The following is a 15,540-nucleotide window of genomic DNA, read 5'->3' on the forward strand; positions in this document are numbered from 1 at the left end:
AGCTTAGGGGCTTTGGAAAATAGAGCCCGACATGGGAAGGTCCTTTCATGATTAGTTGAGTGTTAGACAAAGGGGGATATTACTTGGCGGACCTCGAAGGGAATTGGCAGAAACATCCCATTAATGTTAAATTCTTGAAAAAGTATTGTCCTACATTATGGGATGTTAGAGATTGTTATATTGAAGAGGATGCAAAGTAAAGCAGGTTTCAGGATGCTAAAGTGCAGTGTATATTCATCAGTCATTTAAGAAGACAGAAAGACATAAGACTGTTAAGATAATGTTTATTTCATTTCGACAAATTGGTGAAATTTACAAGAAATTCAATTCAATTCCGATGTGCTACGTTCGCCTTCTTCGAGGTGCAATGGCGTCTCAGTTGGTTTTCTGATGTCTTCATGGATAGAATCCGATCAGGTGATCAGGTTGTGCGGGCAAGATGAGCTTGGTAGAGGATCATCAGGCAGATTCATCACCATGTATGATGGTGAAGCCTGATTTATCATGACAACGAGCAGGAAGGCAAGTCTTCATAAGGAAACCATCTGACCAAGGGTGTTGGAGATAGCGGGGTGTCTGACCAAAGGTGTTGGGGATAGTGGTTATCTGATGAAAACTTTTTTTTTTCCTCACGAAAAGGGAGTTTTAGGAAACCCCACTTGAATCCTGAAGAACTCATTTCTCAGTTTTGGGAAGAAAACTAATAAGGCAGAAGTACTCAGGGTTAATAAAAGCGAAGGCTGGAGGAGGTTTGTTGGCTGAACAAAAGCAAATTCAAGCCTGAATTTATAGAAACCTCAGAGGATAACCCAAAGGTCGTGAGAAGAGCAAGAGACGCAGGATCGTAGGCATCCTGTCTAAAAAACACAAGTTCCAAGAGCGGGTATACAAGCATGCGGATATTCAATCAATATTGGCGCCTGGAATTCCAGTCTGAATATTGATTGAAGGGGGCATTGTTTGGGTTAAAACTTAAACTTTGGGCTCAGAAGGGAGTTGGCCCAAAAAAAGGAGAAAAGCCCGAAGCACAACCCAAGCCCAGAAGGTAGAAAAAGGCTTTCCCGACTAGGTGCAGATCATTTGCACCACTTGCTCACCTACCCAAGGGCCAAGTGGTATAGACCAGTCAACTAATCAGCCCAAAAGTACTTTACAGTGGCAGTACAAGTAAATAGTTGATTAGTCATTATCATTTAAACTGCATTCGGGCAAGATTGTTGCTACAGGAGGCCAAGCCAAAGTGTCTATTAAAGAAGAAAGAGAAATCAGAGTTAAGGACACTCAAACAAACCAACAAATACAAGCACAAACTCTACTCAAAGCTAGATTTGCCTTCAAAACGAAGCTGTAGTCAGCCCAAGCCTTCATCCCTTTCGGGATAAACCCTTTGTAATAGCTCTGCTACCCTGTTCAACTCTTGCTGTAGTATCGATTTCTTTCTGTAAACTCATCTCCCAACCCCTTTTCTAAGCTTTCAAACCTCCTGATAAACCACAAAGATAGGAAGTTGCAAGACAATCAGCCTTGTCTGACAAGGTTAAACCTTGCCCGACCCTCTTTGTTTTTGTCTTTTCATTCATTAGCCTAGCAATATGTTGCATATTACAAGTTGTATTCAAGTTATTTCTAGTAATATGGCTATTAAAAAACTCTCTCAGCGCTTGAATCCGATTTGAATATGTCTTCACAATTCAAGCCGGATCTAAGTTCTAAGCCCCCGGGCATGTAAGATTTGATCACTCAAAAGTCCTTGGCCTCAAGGCATAAAAAAAGAACCTTATGTGGACTTAACCCATCCACGACAAGCTTTGATAAACAAGAAGTCCGAAGTTACTTGAGGCGCAAGTAATCGACCAGTCACTTAGTTTTATTTCTATTATATTATGATTACCATAAAACGTTTGAGTACGGAATGAATTCTTATTGGAAGCCTCAAGGCCTTTATCTAAGGCCCCACAAAGGCACCTATTTGGATTCATTCTGTTCCTTGGGCTAGAACGTTGAGTATAAAAGGAGTTCTGATGGGAAACCTCAAGGCCTATCTAAGGCCCTACAAAGGCACCTATTTGGATTCATTCTGCTCTTCGGGCTCAGGTAATCAGAAGTATAATAGTTATAAGACTCATATAACCAAGAAAATGAACCTTATATATTCGAGTACTAAAGTTAGTTATTAATGGGAAGCCTCAAGGCCTACACCTAAGGCCCTACAAAGGCACCTGTCATAACTAATATAGTCTCTCGGGTATATATATATATATATAATTAAAACCCAAACATCCGTTTTACATCTGTCATGCTGAAGATGGCAGTGGCACGCCTGAGCACTTAAAAGTTAATCTTGATTGTGAGCCTCAAGGCCTACACATAAGGCCCCACAAAGGCACCTTTCAAAGTTAACTCTGTCCTTCTCTTTCAGCCTTGCCCGACAAGCCCGCCAGTAAAGCAGAAGCCCGGCAGAAAGCATCAACCGACACCGACCTCTCGGGGAGCTGTGTGCTCGTCGGCTAGGAAACATCCCCAATGGAAATTCCTGCCACGAACATATATAATTTGTATTCATTTTATATGATGTGTTCATTTGCATCTGTGTTCATTTAGTTTCTTGGTTGTTTTTGGAAGTTGACAATCTATCTGATCATAATTAACTACCGTTTGGTTCCTGAGAAATCAAAGGAATTTTTTTTTTTTTTTTAAATTCTAACAGGTGGTTCTCTATCTTAGCTAATGGATTCCTTGATTCAGATGTGGAGAAATTAGTCATTACCAATTCTTTTGTTGTTCACAGGTTGCCCTTGTTGCAAATTATCCATGGGATGGCACTCAGGATAAAAGATAATCAATTTACATCCATAAAAGTTCTGCACTGAACTATGCTGTTGTATATATTTCTCGTTCTTCGTTTTTCTTTTGCCTTTTATAAGCTAGAAATCTTGTGCGCTTAATGGAAAAACCTGTCAACCTTTAGCTCTCTTGGAACATCTTTGACAGCAAAGGAAAAAGCAAACGATTAGTTTGTTGAACATTTGTCCAGAATAATTGTCTTCATTCATTTCCATTAGACTTCTTCCTGCTGTACGTTGGCCTCAGTGTGAGTGTAGGTTTTGATCATTATTCAATTTTACCTATGATGCTCAATGTGTTCAGGTTTTTAAATGTTTCTTTTATAGTGTGAAACAAGCATGGTGATGTCAATAGTAGGTCTGAAAGTGTTACTGTAATGTTATGAACAGTGCCGATTACTCCTAATATGATTATGGATTTTCGTATGGTGCCTAACAATATGTGTAAGGTCAAAATAACACTATCCCAGAATTTATATTCTAATGCTTATAAATTTTTATTTTGCACATACTTGGCTTTTGATCTAAATTAAAGTACAGGAAAGATTATTTTGCATGTCCGGATGACGAGACATTCCGGTTCTTAGCAAGCGTATAAAGTCGCTCTCACTACAATATGTCATTGAGCAAGGAAATTGAGGGAGGCATTACAAATGGAGCTTTCTGGTATGATGGCTTGAAACATTACGACTTATTATAGGTATATTTTCTTTGGTTTGATATTCATCTATTGTTTCTTAAGATACCTGTTGTAGGTACCCTATATATGGAGGCATGCAAGACTGTAACTACATAATGGTGGCTGTTTTGAATTGACCTTGGAGATTAGTGATAATAAATGGCCTGCTGCTAATGAGGTCAGGCATCAGTTAGGCGAGTGTTTGCAACCTTGATATAAAATACTATTTTCTTTAGCCAAGTTTATCTTGTATATGGGATACGGTTACGCCCTTGGTGTAGCCATAGGTCTAATGGACCTTAGGGGGGTGGGGACGGAACTTTGCATGGTGCTGGCTGTTCCTAGTCGAGAACTGAAAAGATAAAAGTTTCCATAGGGTTAGAAGTGTTAGTTTAGTTAACCTTGTTCGTGCTCCATTAAAAACAGAATGCAAATAAATCAAGTATATACATCAGCAGAAACCCTCTTCCTCAAATATCATGTTAAGTTTCTTGGTCCTTGCTTCAAGTCGGTATCCTAACATGGCTGATTATTTTCTCTGTCCTTGCTTCAAGTTGGTTAACTTTGGGTTACTCGGTATCCTAACATGTCTAATTATTTTCTCTCTGTCCATGCTACCAGTCTTGATATTATTCTAATATCATGTTAAGTTTCTTGTTCCTCACCTATACACGAGGCACAATGTTAGTTATATGTTTTTTGCCTGTTTCTTGCTTCCTATTAACATAAGCTTTGCATTCTTGCTTGTTTACACGTTCTAGTTGATTTGTGATATGGGAATTTTTGGTAGTTTTATATCCATTTAGTTAATAAGACTCAAGGGCTTTTATTGGATGATCAATTGGCACAAGTGACTTTTATTGGCCTGGGAGATTATTTCCCTTTCATTTTAACTTACTATCATTTAGCTGTTTGACGTGTTGTCTTTAATGCATATAAACATGCAGCTTCTGACTCTTTGGGGATGCAACAAAATGAGCATGCTTAATCTCGTTGCAACTGTAGCCAAGGTATGTTATGGCTGCCTATCAATATGTTATTAGATGGTCTTACCACAGGGACTGAATGTTTACTTATTTTAGCTTGTGGTCTGTTGATTGATTCCATGGTACTTGCTTCACATGTTGTTTTGATCATGAGAAGAGTAATCATAAGTGAATAGCATTTTAAGTATTCTTGAAATAACTTTCTCTGTGTGAAACATTTGAGATTTAGAGCGAAAATTCTCACATGACACCATTTCCAATATTTCAAACGTTTAATTTTAGATGGGTGTGATATCGTTTAATTACACTAAACTTATACCCTCTAGATAGGGAATGCATTGAATTATGCTCCACAAGTTGTTAGGGAAACGAAAGAGAGCAACAGGGTTGTGATTAAGGCTGGTGAGTCCAACGGGTTTGTGGGAGGAGATTTTATACTAATGAAAAGCTTGTGAATGATTTTAGGCAGATTCATGAGAGGGAACGTGTGAAAAGGTTGAATCAGTTTGAGACTGCTAGAGGGAGTTCGGGGGTGAAATTGGTGGGCAAGTATTCAATGAAGATGGACAAGTGAAAGAATGCTTCAAGGGATGTCTTGACACCCAAGATTGGGCGTGGTTTAGCAGACAAGGTGAGGCGGCAGGGGTTTTAGATGTGTTGGATACACCACAGGGGATGGATGTTGCATTGAGAAATCATAGGAGAGTTGAGTGTGTGATGCTTTTGTCGGATAATTAAGGTATTGTGGATGTTGTGATGGAGGCAAAGTTGAGATGTATGTTTGAAGATGGTTGTTGTGGTGGATTCTAGCTTTTATTGGAATGAAATGTTGAGTAGAAAGGTTAAGAAGGAGGCTGATTTCGGTTGTGGGGAAATGGAAAGACCATCACGTGTTGAAGATATTGGACTGGACATACAAGCCAGAGGAAGAACAAAGTTTGCATAACTGGAATGGTGAGGTTGATGCTGCGAGTGAGGACGAGGAAATCAAAGTTTTTGTTGGTGTGTTTTTGCGCGCGTGCGTGCATGTGAATGAAAATTTGCGAAGGATGATACTGGCAGATGGTGGGAGCTTGACTCGGATGCTGAGGCCATTTCACCACAATCATGTCGATGACACGAATCCTTCTGAATCCTGGTTGGCGATCATGTATGCTACTGAGCCTGTGATTTTGGTCAGTCAGGTAAGTTCGCTTTCCTCTCCTTGGCTAGTGTACTAGTGCTTCATGTTAATGTCATCACAACTACTGTCCTTGAAGAAAATGGAGCATGTATATGTTATTTACCTTATTTTGCGCACATTAAAACACAGACGAAAGGCACAAGGAAAATTTACATTATGGAGCTTGCCATTTGCGTTACACGGTAAATATGCACCATATGTTTGTAGAACTTCAAAGTGACAAAGGTTGTGTACTGATCTCATTATATACTTTGATTAATTTCGTGGCATGTTCAGGGCACTAAAATGTTGACAGAACTGAGGAATTCTGTTTAAGAGAGTTGCAGGAAAAAAAAAATGCTCACAAAGATTGTGAGGTAGTTATTTTGCGATCAATTGGTTTACATATGGTTTGTTGGCTTTGTTTTTCTTACGAGACTAAATGGTGACCGCTACATATAGACGTACAAAAGGGAGCACAAGTAGTGCTCTCCTATATTTCTACAAACGTACATAAGGGAGCACGAGTAGTGCTCTACTAAATTTCTGCAATGTTTCTCTGTAGCAGATTATGTCACGTATTGACCCCCTACTTGAGAAGAAATAATTATTTTGCTCTTACTTTCATCCAGGACCAATTGGTTGAGTCGCTGAAGCAATAAATCAAAATCATCTTGGGTCCTTAAGAGGGTGAGACGAACATATCGATCTTCAGCTCCAAATTCAGCACCTGGACGACCATTAACATTCGCTTCTTGTTTCAGAACTTCATAGCAATCTTTATCCTCTTCCCTCTCGCACTTCACCCATGCATAGGCTGCAAATTCATTTGATCGTCAAAACATAATTTTCACTTTTTCTGTCACCAAATTGATAAATCATTACACGCAGACACTTGCGCACTTCTGTACGGTGTTTACAATAAAATATGTCATCATGAACATTAAACTCTCATTAACTTTGAAAGGTGCAACGTCCTATGTTTATACAGGAATTCTTAAATTAAGTAACCTACACACACGTACTCTAGCATGTTTCGAAAATCACAGGATGAGTTATAGTACATTACCTGGTGAAGGCTCTCTAATATTCTTGAAGAAGTTGCAGTATTTGGGTTCAAACTTTTGAAGAGTAAAGCGGTTTGACAGAGACAGGATGTTTGTCAAATTTTACCAGCGTTTCTTCAAAGTGTGGTATCCGAACTAAAGATTTCCCTGCCTCCGGTTTCAAGGACGACATTTAGAAGCTTCAAAGCTCTTAGCTGAGCATCTCGAGAAATACCTAAGCTACTCATGAGTATATGCTGGGTGATCCTTTGGTACACAGACTCATCCTTTACCAATGCCCACCTGCACAAGGCAAAACATTAATATGATTTGCCTAAAGGGGCTTTACTTAGGGTTTAGGGTGATAAAATTCAAGCAGAATATCTCCCTATAAAATTCAATGGATGTGGAAGAATATGTTTTTGTTTTATACAACGATATATTTACATTAAGGGTGGGGAGAATGTGGAAGAAAATGTTGGTTAGTATGTTAAGTACCCGAATCTAGTACCGGCATGGCCAGTGAGTTTAGAAATTGTAAATATCATGAGATCGTCATCTGCTGGAGCAGGAATTGCTGTAAAATGTGGCCAGTAGTATACACGATCATAGATTGCCTTAGCATTCGGGCCTTGAAAAATTGCCTTCTTCAGCTGCCCATCTGGATTGTTTGGTGAGGTTACAAACTCAACAACATTTTTAGTAGCATCCGAAGTATTCTGCAGCAAGGCAGCATCTCCTTGAAACATATAGTCCATTGATCGGAAAAACTCCGTTTGCATTTGGTAAAGCTGTGAAAATTCACATCGAAATCATGTATATCAATATTAAATAGTTTTAGTCATTGCTGTAAAGTCAGAAGTCGGATCTTACACTGTAATAAGGAATTGAAGCTACAACACTTGAAGGTGAAGAGTTGAAGTTATTGGAAGTCGACAGTGCGTTAACTGCAGCTGTTCGTGGCAAGAATTTCTGTCGGGGATGTTTCCTGGCCGACGAGCACACAGCTCCCCGAGAGGTTGGCGCTGGTTGATACTTTCTATCAGGCTTCTGCTTTACTGGCGGGCTTGTCGGGCAAGGCCTGTCGGGCAAGGCTTGTCGGGTAAGGCTGAAAGAGAAGGACAGAATTAACTTTGAAATGTGCCTTTGTGAGGCCTTAGGTGTAGGCCTTGAGGCTCACAATCAAGATTAACTTTTGAGTGCTCAGGCGTGCCACTGCCATCTTCAGCATGGCAGATGTAAAACGGATGTTGAATTTTAATTGTATATATACTCAAGAGACTATTTTAGTTATAACAGGTGCCTTTGTAGGGCCTTAGGTGTAGGCCTTGAGGCTTCCTGTTAATAACTAACTTAATATTTGAATATATACATATAATTCGTTTCATTGGTTATATAAATCTTATAACCATTATACTTCTGATTACCCGAACCCGAAGGACAGAATAAATCCAAATAGGTGCCTTTGTGGTGCCTTAGATAGGCCTTGAGGCTTTCCATCAGAATTCCTTCCATACTCATCGTTCTAGCCCGAATGACAGAATGAATCCAAATAGGTGCCTTTGTGGGGCCTTAGGTGTAGGCCTTGAAGCTTCCCATCAGGATTCATTCTATACTCAACGTTCTATGATAATCATAATATAATAGAAATAAAACTAGGTGATAGATCGATTACTTGCGCCCCAAGTAACTTCGAACTTCTTGTTTATCAAAGCTTGTCGTGGATGGGTTAAGTCCACATAAGGTCTTTTTTTATGCCTTGAGGCCAAGGACTTTTGGATGATCAAATCTTACATGCCCGAGGGTTTAGAACTTAGATCTGGTTTGAACTGTGAAGATATATTCAAACCGGATTCAAGTGCTGATAGAAACTTTTAATAGCCATATTACTATAAATAACTTGAATACAATTTGTAGTATACAACATATTGCTAGGCTAATGAATGAAAAGACAAAAACAAAGAGGGTCGGGCAAGGTTTAACCTTGTCGGGCAAGGCTGATCGGCTTGCAACTTCCTATCTTTGTGGTTTATCAAGGGGGTTGAGAGCATTTTAGAAAAGGGGTAGGGAGATGAGTTTACAAAAGAAATCGATACTACGACGGGTTCTTGACCAGGTAGCAGAGCTATTACAAAGGTTTATCCGGAGAAGGATGAAGGTTTGGGCTGACTACAGATTCGTTTTGAAGGCAAATATGGTTTTGAGCAGAGTTTGTGCTTGTATTTGTTTGGTTGTTTGAGTGTCCTGAGCTTTGATTCCTCTCTCCTCTTTTATAGACATTTTGACTTAGCCTCCTGTAGCGACAACCTTGCCCGAATGTGGTTTGAAGGATAGTGACTCATCAGCTATTTTACTTGTATTGCCACTATAAAATACTTTTGGGCTGATTAGCTGGCAGGTCTATACCACTTGGCCCTTGGGTAGGTGAGCAAGTGGTGCAAATGATCTGCACCTAGTCGGGAAAGACCATTTCTGCCTTCTGGACTTGGGCTGGTCTCCGGGCTTTTCTCTTCTTTGTTGGGCCAACTTCCTTTGGAGCCCAAAGTTTAAGTTTTAACCCAAACAGCAGCATTGAGAAGTTGGGTTGAGCCAGCACCAAAAACAATGTATCTCCCTTCAGTGACCGCATTTCCGACAATGGTATGAATTTCGCGGATGTGCCTCTCAAGCTCTGCTGAGATGCGAGATTGATCAGGGAAGACATAGTTCATTAGATGCCATCCTGCTACTAAAAAATCAGCTTAATGAAATCCCGTAAGAACTGAGCTATTTTGCGTAAATAAAGATTTGATTCACTTGAAAGCCTTTCCCAAATTTCTACTTTGTAGGTGTGATATATGCTTGTGAAAATAAGGCTGGCCAAAGCTCCACACAACACAAAGAAGCCGAATTAGATGATAGAATTGGGAGTTGGGTGCGCGACGCTAATATTAATTAGACCGAACAAGCCTAAGACCATGCACAACCCTTTTCTTTGGTTAAACCTTAAAAAATTAAGCCACAAATTTTAAAGCCATAACCTAGAAACAATTGTTTTTCTTCCATTGATTATGGCTTAAAATTTAAGCCACACATAATTAAAGAATAATTCTAGTCTAATTTTTTTTCGTTAACTTTTAAAAAAATAAGATTTATGTCGATTATTCTAATTTATTTTTATGAACATTTTTACCTAAAAATATTTAAATTCTAAAAAGGTGTATGCTCTATTGATAATCTTCTACCGACCGTAAACACCTTTATAGGGTTGTTTGGTGTTGGAGGTGGAATTAAAATTTTAACAATACGAGCCCGCAACTCCTTAGCATTTTTGTTTGTACTTATAGCATCATCTTTGCTAATAAAAATTCATACCAAATAACAAGCAATATTTTCATCACTTGACCAATCAGGTCCTCTCACATGATCTTTTGGCAATTTGAAAAATTTAGAAATAGGATGAAGTACTTTTGGGAAGTGGGTAGAAAGATAAAAAAAAACCGAAAAAAATGTATGAGGAAAGTGGTATGTGTTTGGATGTTTGACCATATACATATATAATTATAAAGTTTTAAGGTGAAATTTGAGTTAAATATTTTTTAATTGTTTTAACAGTTAAATTTAAAATTAGGCCATCAGAATTATTATTTTTTATTTTTTACTGTTGTATATACTCATATTCAATTACATCTATTGAATTTAATGTAATTATAAATATTTTTTAAATCTAGATGGTTGGATTAATCAACAACCCATTGGTTATAGCTGTTGGATGGCCGAAAGAGTTGTTAGACTCATGATTAGTGGCCGACAAGACTGTAGGACAAAGCTGCAGTGCTGGGTCCCAGTGACGGCTTTGTCGCGTACATTTCAAACTTAGTACTGATTTGGTATTGATGTGCATTGAAAAAAAATTATTTTTGCTGTGCGTGAGAATAAGCAGCTGTGAAATAAAGCTGTAAAGTGTTTGGTAAACTTTTTTGTAAAAATGCTTTTGAAAAAAAAAAACAGTATTATAGTGTTTGGTAAACTTTTATGTTAAATAAATGTGAAAAAAAAACCGACTTTTCAAAGCTGGGTTTTGCAGCTTCTTGTTTTCTGTTTTTTTTCACCCAAAACTGTAAAAAAAAAACTGAAGTTGAATGTTTACCAAAGACAAAAAAACTTCCAACTTTTTTTATACCAACTTTTTTTAATTACCTCAATCTTAAACTGCACCTTAGTCATTACCAATTCTTTTGTTGTTCACAGGTTGCCCTTGTTGCAAATTATCATGGGATGGCACGCAGGATAAAAGGTAATCAATTTACATCCATAAAAGCTCTTCACGGACCAATGCTGATTGATAACTTGATACTGCGGTCTTACCTTTTTGATATGCTGTTGTATATATATTTCTCGTTCTTTGTTTTTCTTTTGCCTTTTATAAGCTGGAAACCTTGTCCTCTTAATGGAAAAACCTGTCAACCTTTAGCTCTCTTGGAACATCTTTGACAGCAATGGAAAAAGCAAACCGATTTGTTTGTTGAACATTTGTCCTGAATAATTGTCATCATTCATTTCCATTACTCTTCTTCAATTTTGTACGTTGACGTCAGTGAGAGTGTAGGTTTTGATCATTATTCAATTTTACCTATGATGCCCAATGTGTTCAGGTTTTTAAATGTTTCTTTTGTAGTGTGAAACAAGCATGGTGATGTAAATAGTAGGTCTTACAGTGTTACCGTAATGTTATGAACATTGCCGATTACTTCTAATTTGATTATGGATTTTCGGATGGTGCCTAACAATATGTGTAAGTTCATAATAACACTATCCCAGAATTTATGCCAATGCTTATTAATTTTTATTTTGCACATATGCTCGTCTTTTGATCTAAATTAAATTACAGGAAAGATTATTTTGCATGTCCAAACAACAAGACATTCCGGTTCTTAGCAAGTGTATATAGTTGCTCTCACTACAATATGTCATTGCGCAAGGAATTTGAGGGAGAGATTACGAATCAAGCTTTCTGGTATGATGGCTTGAAACATTACAAATTATTACAGGTATATTTTTCTTCTGTTTGATATTCATCTATTGTTTCTTAAGACACCTGTTGTAGGTACCCTATATATGGAGGCATGCAAGATTGGAACTACAAAAATGGTGGCTGTCTTGAATTGACCTTGGAGATTAGTGGTAACAAATGGCCTACTGCTAATGAGGTCAGGCATCAGTTAGGGCGAGTGTTTGCAACCTTTAGGTATCGTTTGGTATGCAGACGGGATGGGACGAAACAGAATGGGATGGAACGGGACGGGACGGAACGGAGAGGGAGCAAAGATGCCCTCGGATGGAAACAAGGAAGAAGAAGGAGACGAAGAGTTTATAATTTTGTGTTCCACGGATGTGGAACGAGTCGTTCCAGGGGGTGAGGCGGAATGAAAATTCATCCAAAATTCGTCACATGGAACAACGCGTTCCACTGGTTTTAGGCGTACCAAACGTGGGACAGAACACCTCGTCCCACTCCATTCCGTCCCGTCCCACGTACCAAACGGTACCTTAAATATAAAACGATATTCTTTAGCCAAGTTTATCATGTATATGAGGATACGGTTACGCCCTTGGTGTAGCCATAGGTCCAATGGAACTTAGGGGGGGTGGGGACAGAACTTTGCATGGTACTGGCTGTTCATATTTTGAGTGGCAATATAAAACCACGAATTGTCAATCCATAGCTTGCCTTGCCTTAATTTTTGCACAACAGGACACGTGATTTAAGTCCTTGCTTTCCATATTGTGAATGGCAATATAAAAGCAAGCAGCAGAACACCTGAGAAGTATTTAAGGATATAGAGAATGCCTGATCCATCCAAAATTTATATAACATCTCTAATGTAGCTCTTTAGTTTATACCCTACTTTTCTTTGTAATTTATGGCAATTTTAAGTTACTTCATTCTTAGATTTTGGTCGTTTCCTGTGTTGAATGTTTTCCCTCATTGCCCTTATTTTCATCTATTGTTCCTGTTTTGACATATCCGCTTTGCAAATAAAAGTATGTTCGGACTTGTTAACGGAAAAGAAGAAAACTATTTTCAGACTACTCCTGGAAGTTTTCCTCTGTTTGCTAGTCATTTGTGAATTTTTTACGCTTTGATTGTGATGTGTAAAGGCTTGGTTGTTGTTATAGGATTCACCCCACTTAATGGTGTTCTAGGATGCATACAGCCAACCCTACTTAGTGGGATAAGGCTTGGTTGTTGTTGTTGTTGATTGTGATGTGTGATTTTTAGTGGACTATAGGAAATTTAAAGATGTGTTGCATTCAGTTTGATCCCCCAGAGTGCTTCAGAACTTAGAAGAAACCATCATTTCATGAATGCTTGTGTCTTCTGAAAAAATAAAATTGATATCGTGCCAAATTAATTGTAAATCTTAATAGGGTGGAAGAAAGAATTCCTTTCCGTGAGACATAAGCATCCATCTCCTCCTCTGACCATCTTTTTTAATTTTATTTTCGAATTTACTATTATTAGGGGGAGGGGGGAGATTTTCTGATTTCTTGCTTCAATTGGGATTTCAAGAATCCAAGTGTGATTAAATTTTGTTTGTGTTTAATCAAAGAGGAGTATATCTCATCTTACTAATCTATGTGGATAATAAATCGCTCACAGGAAACAATACTTATCAAATGGCTCAGTTGACAAAGAGATTGGGCACTTTATTTTCCATGAAGGACTTGGGTCGTCTCAACTACTTCCTAGGTGTTGAAGTAACCTGCTCGGGTGATCAAATGCATCTCACAGAGTCCAGGTATGCCCTGGACTTGCTGGAATGTACTAAATTTATCAATGCCAAGCCATTCTCGACTCCAGTTTCTTCTGGACAGAAACTGAGTGCTTTTGGGGGTGAATCATATAGTAACCCTGAATTATACCGAAGTGTTGTAGGCGCCCTACATTATATGACAATTACGAGACCTGATTCTTATGTTGTGAACCAAGTGTGTCAGTTCATGCATTCATCCAACAACACTCATTGGAGGGCAGTTAAAGAGGATCCTACGTTATTTGAAGGCTACCTATGATCAGGGTCTTGTTTATAGACCTCGAGGTGTACAATTGACTGGAGGCTTCTGTATATACTTGGGTAAAAACTTAATATCGTGGAGTTCGAAGAAACAGAAAACAGTTTCTGTTAGTTGATTAAGGTCTAAACTGTATTTTCCTTACTTTAGCAAGTGTAAATAAATCAGTTAGTGATCAAGGGCTGAGATTAGATGATATTGTGCTAGGCTTGGATGTAAACATGTGTCAAGATCTCATAGGGTCTTGTAATGAATGGTATGATGAGCTCATAGGCTATGTAGCTTCTCTCTCCCTAGTAGTCATGTAAATGTTGAGGAAAGAAGGAATATATGCAGCAGAGCATTCTTTGGCTCTCTCTGAGATTTTTGAGAACTCTCTCTGTCTTTTCATTTTCTCTCTAAAAACTTCTTCTTCTTATGCACATTTCTAAATACATCACTACATAACAGGAAAGTCCAACATGGTATCCAGAGCCTAGGTTCGATTTCGGACTGGGCGTTGAATTCTGTGAAATTGTGTGAGAGAATCCAACGTGAAATCTCTCCATTTCATTCCGATTCAAGCTAAATGGCTGGATCTGGAAGCGGTGATTTACGAGCTCCCGTTTTTGATGGAACGGAGTTCGAGTTCTGGAAAGTGAGAATGGTCACCATTTTCAAATCGTATGGGATATGGAAATTGGTTGACAAAGGGATTGTTATTCCAGATTCGAAGAAGAAAGGAGAAAAGAAGAAAACAAAGAAGGAGAAAGACGAGGAAGATTCATCCTCATCGGATGATGATGAAGGAGATGATGACGAGTTGGACGCACACATGGAAGATCAGCTCATGAAAGATGCTAAGGCACTGGGCATTATTCAAAGTGCTGTCTCGAAGGAGATCTTCCCTCGGATTGTGAATCAAGAGACCTCAAAGGGTGCCTGGGATCTACTCCAGGAGGAGTTTCGCGGCGATGAACAGGCAAGATCTGTTAAACTTCAAAGTTTACGTCGTGAATTTGAGTATATGAGAATGAAGGAGAATGAATCTCTATCTGTCTATCTTACTAGACTATTTGAATTAATTAATCAAATGAAATCTTATGGTGAGAACCTCACTCATCAAAGAGAAGTTCAAAAGGTTTTGATTAGTTTGTCCAGTAAATATGATCCAATCTGTGTTGTGATTGAAAGAACTTCTTATTTGAATACTGTGACTGTGCAAGAAGTGGTAGGATCTCTTAAGAGTTATGAGCTTAGATTGAGTAGACATGTTGATGAAATTACAAGCACGGAGCATGCTTTCTCCACTATGGGTCTTGTACCTAAAGCACAGAATAGGCCACTCACACAGGGAAATCACAGTAAGGGAAAGAAGAATTGGAAGTCTATGTCTAGGAAGTGGGAAAACAACACTCGACAGCCTGAAAGACAGGGCGAGATCACTGAGGGTGTTAAACAAAAGTGCAAGATCTGTGATAAGGCTCATCATGGAGAGTGTTGGTTCAAAGGAAAACCTAAGTGTCATAACTGCAACAGATTTGGACATGTAGTGAGAGATTGTCACCAACCAAAGAAAAATCATACTGCAAATTATTTGAATCATGTTCAAGATAATGCAATGATGTTCTATGCCTGTCATAAGGCCTCTGTGCAAGAAAACAATGGTGTTTGGTATTTGGACAGTGGTTGCAGTAACCACATGACCAGTACTGAATCATTGATGATCAATATTGACAGAAGTATAAGGTGTAAGGTGAAAATGGGCACAGGGGAATTGGTTGACTCA

At 38.6% G+C, this 15,540-nt stretch overlaps 1 long non-coding RNA gene and 2 pseudogenes across 3 annotated transcripts; 2 read left to right on the forward strand and 1 right to left on the reverse strand.

Annotated features, from left to right (window-relative positions):
- Positions 1 to 4,043: 4,043 nt before the first annotated feature.
- LOC114827347 (uncharacterized) lies at positions 4,044 to 6,006 on the forward strand (annotated as a pseudogene).
- A 103-nt stretch (positions 6,007 to 6,109) lies between these two features.
- LOC103454504 (tryptophan aminotransferase-related protein 3-like) lies at positions 6,110 to 9,448 on the reverse strand (annotated as a pseudogene).
- Positions 9,449 to 10,912: 1,464 nt separating this feature from the next.
- On the forward strand, positions 10,913 to 12,649 carry LOC139189062 (uncharacterized). Of its 3 annotated transcripts, none has more exons than XR_011572552.1 (3): positions 10,913 to 10,992; positions 11,374 to 11,490; positions 11,587 to 12,649. It is a non-coding gene; the product is annotated as an uncharacterized lncRNA (long non-coding RNA). The 3 variants fall into 3 exon arrangements; XR_011572551.1 differs by lacking the exon at positions 10,913 to 10,992 and having other exon boundaries at positions 11,020 to 11,490; positions 11,587 to 11,712; positions 11,790 to 12,649; XR_011572550.1 differs by lacking the exon at positions 10,913 to 10,992 and having other exon boundaries at positions 11,020 to 11,490.
- Positions 12,650 to 15,540: the final 2,891 nt, after the last annotated feature.

The sequence above is a fragment of the Malus domestica genome, chromosome 10 (assembly GCF_042453785.1).
Source record: "Malus domestica chromosome 10, GDT2T_hap1".
In the NCBI taxonomy this organism is placed as follows: Eukaryota; Viridiplantae; Streptophyta; class Magnoliopsida; order Rosales; family Rosaceae; genus Malus; species Malus domestica.